Source organism: Rosa chinensis, chromosome 3 (assembly GCF_002994745.2).
Source record: "Rosa chinensis cultivar Old Blush chromosome 3, RchiOBHm-V2, whole genome shotgun sequence".
Lineage (NCBI taxonomy): Eukaryota > Viridiplantae > Streptophyta > Magnoliopsida > Rosales > Rosaceae > Rosa > Rosa chinensis.
In genome coordinates, this window is record NC_037090.1 from 40,630,435 (window position 1) to 40,638,752 (window position 8,318).

At 33.0% G+C, this 8,318-nt stretch overlaps 1 pseudogene; it reads left to right on the forward strand.

The window, feature by feature from the left end:
- Window positions 1–305: 305 nt before the first annotated feature.
- Window positions 306–8,084, forward strand: LOC112194583 (annotated as a pseudogene).
- Window positions 8,085–8,318: the final 234 nt, after the last annotated feature.

An 8,318-nucleotide genomic window follows, 5' to 3' on the forward strand; every position in this document is an offset into this window, starting at 1 on the left:
ATGCTTGTGAACTTTCCTAACTAGCTCGAAGTCAGAAAACAAGTATAAAGGGTCGAAAACTACCTCACAAGCCTTGAACAGTAATCCGGACTGAGTTGAACCAAGTTTCACGTGAATCGATCCAAACAACCACTAAGGATCGATCAAGGAGGCTGCTCTGAGCTCAACTAAGAAAACTTGAACCCTCGCCGACATCGGAACAAGGATTTCCGACCGGGTCCGAAATCGCCCAACTGCGCCGCCACCACCAAGAATCGGTGCTAGAGGACACCACAGGGACGACCAGACGGAGGAGACGATCCAATATGGAAAGTTTCGTGGCCGGAGACCGCCGCAGTTCGCCGGAAAAGTCTGGTCGGATCGTCCAGGTTCAAGTCGGGTCAGCCGGATATCTTCGATTTTGACAGTGCAGCCGAGAGAGAAGAGAGAGAAAGGAGATGGTTTCCAGAAAAGGAAATAAGTGAAAATAGTAAGTTTCTCTTTCGGGAAACTTCTATTTATACCAAAATGGAAATTCCTTCCAATGGCCATAACTTTCTCATACGAACTCCTATTCTCGCATTCCACATGTCCACGAACTCGTATCGACGTGCTCTACAACTTTCGTGAAGGAAGTTTTTAGAGAATCCCAACGAATAAAAAGTCAACCTTTGCAACCCCCTCTAAAGTCATACTTTCCGAATAAAAATTCATCCGAAACACTTCCGGTCCATCCACGAGCCACGAAACTGTCCAATAACCACAATTTAGATTTTGGAAAATCCTCGGAAAATAAATGTGAATTTCCGGGGCATCACAGGTGGAGAGGGTGGAAGCGGAACAGGTGGTGGAGGTGAAAAATATGAATATGGACAATCTTCTATGGATGGAGGATCAAACCAATTTACCTGTGAATGTAATTTTGATCATACCATCCAAGATGAAGACCACGGAGTGAGAACAGCTGGTCATGGTGCTTGATAGGAGCACAATGTGCAACGATATTAATGAGTATATGCCCCATTTTAGCCTTGTTTCTCCCTTAAGTTTCGTGTTTTGAGTCATCGAGTCATTTTAAGAGTCTTGTAGAGTGTTTGGCATGAAATAGGCAGAAAACGCAAAATTCATGAAGAATCCTAGTTGGATTAGGATTCCTCACCGTCATGCATTCTGTGGGCCTTAAGAGAGAATTTATGGGAGTATTTTTCTGAAATTAAATTCTTTTAATTCTTTTTATTTTCTCTAAAAGAATTTAATTTTGTGCCATTTATTAAATCAGGTTGACCAAGCAATAAAGAAGGGAAATAAAGAGAAAGACGTTTTCAGTTGGGGAATAAATAAGAGAAAGACGTTTTAGCTTGGAAATTAAAGGAATTGCCCCATTATGAGAGGAGTTAAGGTCATAAAGGAGATGTTTCAGTTGGGAAATTAAAGGAATTATGATGCAATCTCATCCGTCCAATGATGAAGGGTATGATCGACAAAAGCCAACCAATGCTCCCCTATAAATAGGCAACGTCCATAACAGAATTGACATCGCTTCCTGGCCGATCACTTCCTAGCCTATCGCTTCCTAGCCGATCACTTTCTTGCCTATCACTTCCTTGCCAAAAACTATTCCAAGACTCTGCCCAATTCACTCCTTAAACTTCCATCACCTACAAGACCGTGACCACCATCCATCCATCAATCTACAAAGCTCTAAGGCGCTGAGTCAAGGACGCTCCACCACCATAGTAGAGAAGAGTTCATCACCTTGTTGCCAAGCCGCTGAGAAAAGCTTCAAAGTGTAACTATGACTCTATTTACAATTTTTGTTTCAGTTTTGTGTGTTTGGATTTGCGAGTTGTGTAATTGGAGACATGAAATTTTCAAAATATTTTTACTAATATTTTTGAGATTTTCAGTTTATTATTGAGTTAATTTCGAGAATTCTTTTATGATGCATGTTACAATCTTATGCCCTTTTATGTGTTTAGGTAATTTTCAGAGTTAGGTTCATAAGTTTGCATGCTAGAATAACGGTGAGAATTCTTGTGTGTTTGCTTAATTTGCCAAGAGTAATTGTTATTTGTTAAGATGCTGAGTTAAACAAGTAATAATTAGTTCTAACGAGTGGTAAAAATCATGCTTTAATGATTAAATGATTCTGGAAATTACGTGTTAAATTCTATGTGTAATGGTTAATTTGCACGTGTGAGTTGATTCAGAGTTAGATAATACTACTAATTAAGAGAACTACGCTAAGTGTTTTCGAAAATTAGTAGTATTGGGCTTGGTAAGGACTTTTCCGATCCAAGACTACATTAGAACGAATTAGATAAATGGATTGATCCGCTGAGGCTTTTCATTTGGACTCTTATTTAGGCATTTAAGATGGGCACATTTTTGTAGCATGTTGAAATGAATTTTCTGTTTTTACACTTAGTAATTTCTGAAAAATAGGTGCGGCTAAAATAACCTCACAATTTAACCCTGCAAAATGTAGTTGTCAGTATAGGATAAGCAGGGATCGTTCAGTCCGAGGATTGTAGGGTACACCTATACAAAAAGGTCAATTAACAAATAAAAGAATAAAATGGGGGTTTTGAAATTTGGTTCCTAATCTACTTAAAATATATATATAAAAAATAAATAAACCTATATACAATGATCGACTTCCGTAACCTAGATCACTACCACTCGGAAATTACTGAGTGTAAAAACAGAAAATCCATTTCAACATGCTACAAAAATGTGCCCACCTTAAATGCCTAGATAAGAGCCCAAATGAAAAGCCTCAGCGGATCAATCCATTTATCTGATTCATTCTAATGTAGGCTTGGATCGGAAAAGTCCTTAACAAGCCTAATACTACTAATTTTCGAAAACACTCAGCGTAATTCCGTAATTCTCTTAATTATTAGTATTATCTAACCCTCGAATCAACTCACACGTGCAAATTAACCATTACACATAGAATTTAACACTTAATTTTCAGAATCATTTAATCATTAAAGCATGATTTTTACCACTCGTTAGAACTAATTACTACTTGTTTAACTCAGCGTCTTAACAAATAACAATTACTCTTGGCAAATTAAGCAAACACACAAGAACTCTCACCGCACTACTACAAAAAGTTAATCACACAACACCAATCACACAACGGAACATAAATCATCTGTTGTGTGTTTAAGTAAAGTCTATTGTACAACGGTATTAGTGATGTTCTGTTGTGTGAATGTCAACAAAATGATAACTTTTTTTATCATAACTACATTGCACAACGGAATTAAGTATTTTCCGTTGTTTGAGTCTTAGAAAATTTAGCAGCAGATTTCCCTCCACTCTGGAGTCTTGGTTGCCTCTTAAAATCTGAAATTTGGGCTACTAGGCACAATGGTGTTTAAAATTTCCGTTGTGTGATTGAAAACTAGGCGCCAAATTTTGAGGAAGCTTACTTGAATGTCGCAAGCTGTAGAAATTAGACAACAGATTTAAGCTATTCTGTTGTGTGAAGAAGGAACTTAGGCGGTAACATTTTGAGCCAAAATGTTGTAGGCGGCATGTTTCCCTCCATGTTTCCAAATTTTGATTTTATGTAGTGTACTCATACAACGGATGGTGAGCTTTCTGTTGTGGGAGTGACTTTGAGAATTTTTTTATGTTTAATTGTCATGCCACATCGTGTCCAAAAGAAATAAGAAAACAAAACAAAAGCTCTCAGACCCTCTCGACCCTCTCTCTCGTCACTGTTCCTCATATTCACCAACTCCACCCCCAATTCTCTTTAGCTCTCCTTCGATCTACTCTTATCCTGCGTCTCTTCCCCCATGGACACGGTCACCGAGTCCCACATGGCCGTCTCCATGGCCGCCCTCGGCGGCATCGGCATCCTCCACTCCAACGCCGCCTCCTCCGACCAGGCCGCCATGGTCAGATCCGTCAAGGGCCGCCGCGTCCCCCTCCTTTCTGCCCCCGTCTTCATGTCCCGAGGAGACCGCATCCACAACGACGACGTTTTCAACCACGGCGCCAATCCCTACGTCCTCGTCACCGAGTCTGGCGCCCCCAACTCCAAGCTTTTGGGCTACATGGCGAGCCGCGATTGGGTGAAGCTGGCGGACAAGGAGGTCAAGATTTACGATTACATGGTCAGCTGTAAGGACATGGTTTTGCCTTGGAGCTCCGATTTGGGGAAGATTGAGGAGTTCATGGCGGAGAAAGGCCGTGACGTGGCGGCGATGGTGAGGGACGACGAGGTTGTCGACGTTGTGGGGAAGGAGGACGTGGAGCGGAACAAGGGGTACCCAAAGTTGGGGGTCGGGTCGTGGAAGGTCGGGGCGGCGATAGGGACGAGGGAGTCGGATAAGGAGAGATTGGAGGAGTTGGTGAAGGCTGGGATTGATGTGGTGGTTTTGGATAGCTCACAGGGAACTCCATTTATCAGATTGAGATGATCAAGTACATCAAGAAAATGTACTCAGATTTGGATGTGGTTGGTGGGAATGTGGTGACTGTGAGTCAGGCACATAATTTGATTCAGGCTGGTGTTGATGGGTTGAGGGTTGGGATGGGGTCTGGCTCCATTTGTACTACTCAAGAGGTTTGCGCAGTCGGCAGGGGACAGGTATAAAGATGCATTCTTTTTGTTCCAGTATTGGTTTTGAGATGTGTAGAGTTTGATTAGACTGTTTAGATTATTAGTGGATGAACATTGGACCGAGGACTTGTCGAATTAATGGCATTTTCGCTCATTGGTGCTTGCTTTACTCTCTTGTTATGATATTTATGCCAGCATAGAACTTAACCAAAGGTTTGAAACCCTGCAGTGTGTAATTTATAGCACTATAATTCCATTCTTAACTTGTGAAGAAGTGTGGATCGTGTGATAGCTATGCCTTCTTGTACTGAAGGTTTTTTTTATGTTGGCAATATGTTTCAGGCAACTGCGGTTTACAAGGTTGCATCTGTTGCTTCACAAAGTGGTGTGCCTGTCATTGCTGATGGTCGAATTTCCAATTCTGGACACATTGTCAAGGCTTTAACCCTTGGGGCTTCTACTGTCATGATGGGAAGCTTCTTAGCTGGAAGCACTGAGGCTCCTGGGGCTTATGAGTATCAGGTAATGCCTGAGATATGACAGGTTTACTGCTAAAGCAGATATACTGCTCTGTTCATGGTATGAATTGTTCGATTATGATCATTTGGATATGAAATTGTTATTGTTTTTGAAGAGTTTTGTTTATGTATTTGGTTTTGGTGTAAATTGTAGATGTGGATTTCGTACAAAGGGCAAAACTCGAAAGCTAGGGTTTTTGAGAAAGGTTCTGGAGCTTTGGAATTGGTTAATTGTTTAGTTTGAGTTCTTTTTGTTTGTTACTGTATTAATTTTGTTGAATTTGGTTTTTGGTTGTGGTGGTGTAGATAGAATTTTTTATACTATAAGGGGTTCTTAGACCATATTACCAAGTTGGGAGTAGGTCTGCTAAGTAGAAGAAACGAACTCATGCTCTAGCCCAAGATTCCATAGCCTTATCAAGTCTGTTATTAGTGATTCATTTCAGATACAATGAACACTATAAAAACAGTACCTTGGGCATACCCTATAAGAAAGTGACTAGCTATGCTAAGAATGAAATAAAGAAAGATATTAAGTGTATAGGAACCATTGGTTGTTTCTTATTCCACTTAGTTTTAGCTTCACTTTCACTAAACATACTCTATTAAGTTCATCATCAATTTAGTATTTCTTCTGCTAGGTACCTATGTTCTGCTAATTGATCTATTTTGGCTTCTATCTGAACCTATGTACTCTTCTATGTTTGTTTCTATTTCTATTTATGGTCTGAAATGAAGTCTTACAGGACTTCCGATTTCCCCTTTGTACTTCTACAACGGAGGAGTCAAGGAGTTCCTTGCTACAATAAAGCAGTATGTGTTTATAGTGAGGTTTGTTACTTTTACCAATAATTGCTATATTTATTTTTTCTTTCCTTTTTTTGGTTTCTCTGTTGTCAGTGTGTTTTTGTGCTATACATGCAGTAGATCCATTTGTATAGAACTACAAATTGAAGTAATTTATACCAATGTGACAGTGTGTGTGTGTGTGTGTGTGTGTGTGTGTGTGAGAGAGAGAGAGAGAGAGAGGGTTATTTTAATTTTTTTATTATTATTATTATTATTATTATTATTATTATTATTATTATTATTATTATTATTATTATTATTATATTATTATTATTATTATTATTATTTTATTATTATTATTATTATTATTATTATTATTATTATTATTATTATTATTATTATTATTATTATTTTTTTATTATTATTATTATTTTATTTTATTATTATTATTATTATTTTATTATTATTATTATTATTTTTTTATTATTATTATTATTATTATTATTATTATTATTATTATTATTATTATTATTATTATTATTATTATTATTATTATTATTATTATTATTATTATTATTATATTATTATTATTATTATTATTATTATTATTATTATTATTATTATTATTATTTTATTATTATTATTATTATTATTATTATTATTATTATTATATTATTATTATTATTATTATTATTATTATTATTATATTATTATTATTATTATTATTATTATTATTATTATTTATTATTATTATTATTATTATTATTATTATTATTATTATTATATTATTATTATTATTATTATTATTATTATTATTATTATTATTATTATTATTATTATTATTATTATTATTATTATTATATTATTATTATTATTATTATTATTATTATTATTATTATTATTATTATTATTATTATTATTATTATTATTATTATTATTATTATATTATTATTATTATTATTATTATTATTATTATTATTATTATTATTATTATTATTATTATTATTATTATTATTATTATTATTATTATTATTATTATTATTATTATTATTATTATTATTATTTTATTATTATTATTATTATTATTATTATTATTATTATTATTTTATTATTATTATTATTATTATTATTATTATATTATTATTATTATTATTATTATTATTATTATTATTATTATTATTATTATTATTATTATTATTATTTTTTTTTTTTATTATTATTATTATTATTTTATTATTATTTTATTATTATTATTATTATTATTATTATTATTATTATTATTATTATTATTATTATTATTATTTATTATTATTATTATTATTATTATTATTATTATTATTATTATTATTATATTATTATTATTATTATTATTATTATTATTATTATTATTATTATTATTATTATTATTATTATTATTATTATATTATTATTATTATTATTATTATTATTATTATTATTATTATTATATTATTATTATTATTATTATTATTATTATTATTATTATTATTATTATTATTATTATTATTATTATTATTATTATTATTATTATATTATTATTATTATTATTATTATTATTATTATTATTATTATTATTATTATTTTATTATTATTATTATTATTATTATTATTATTATTATTATTATTATTATTATTATTATTTTTTTTTTTTTTTTTTTTTTTTTTTTTTTTTTTTATTTTTTATTATTATTATTATTATTATTATTATTATTATTGTTATTGTTTTAGTTGCTGGTATGTTCTGCCTTGTTGGACTTGCGTAGTTTTCCAAATTGACCAAATTTGGATGCATCTTGCAGATGAGTGTCTATCTAGAGGAACCAAGGAGGTCATGAAATGATGGTGGAATTTCCAATTCTGGACACATTGTCAAGGCTTTAACCCTTGGACACATTCTTAGCTGGAAGCACTGAGGCTCCTGGGGCTTATGAGTATCAGGTAATGCCTGAGATATGACAAGTTTACTGCTAAAGCAGATATACTGCCTACACCATCTTCTTTTCGTTGTTTCAGGCACTCGATATGTTCAGCAGAGAGCACAGTAGGCTTGCTTCTTTTCGTTGGATTCCTCTTCACCGGCGCCGAGTCCATCATTGAGGTAGACCTCAGATTCTTTCGTTTCTTCATGAATTTGGTGTGGGTCTTTTCTAAAATGGGTTTAATTACTTCTTTGAAGCATTGGAATTTAGGGATTTATTGATTCTTGAAATTTTGGACTTCTTCAATCTTTGGATTTTGTGAATCGGTGTTTGTGGTTGTTCATCTTGGCACTGCGTTTTGGTAATGCTTGTTGCTTTTAGGCATTCGTCTTGGCTGCTCATCATCTCGTTTACTGTTCAACAAAGGTATGCTAGCTTCTTTATCATCGATCTTTGTCATCTCAGGTTTTCTGGGTATTCTTTTTTTTTTTTCTCTTTGAATTTTTCTAG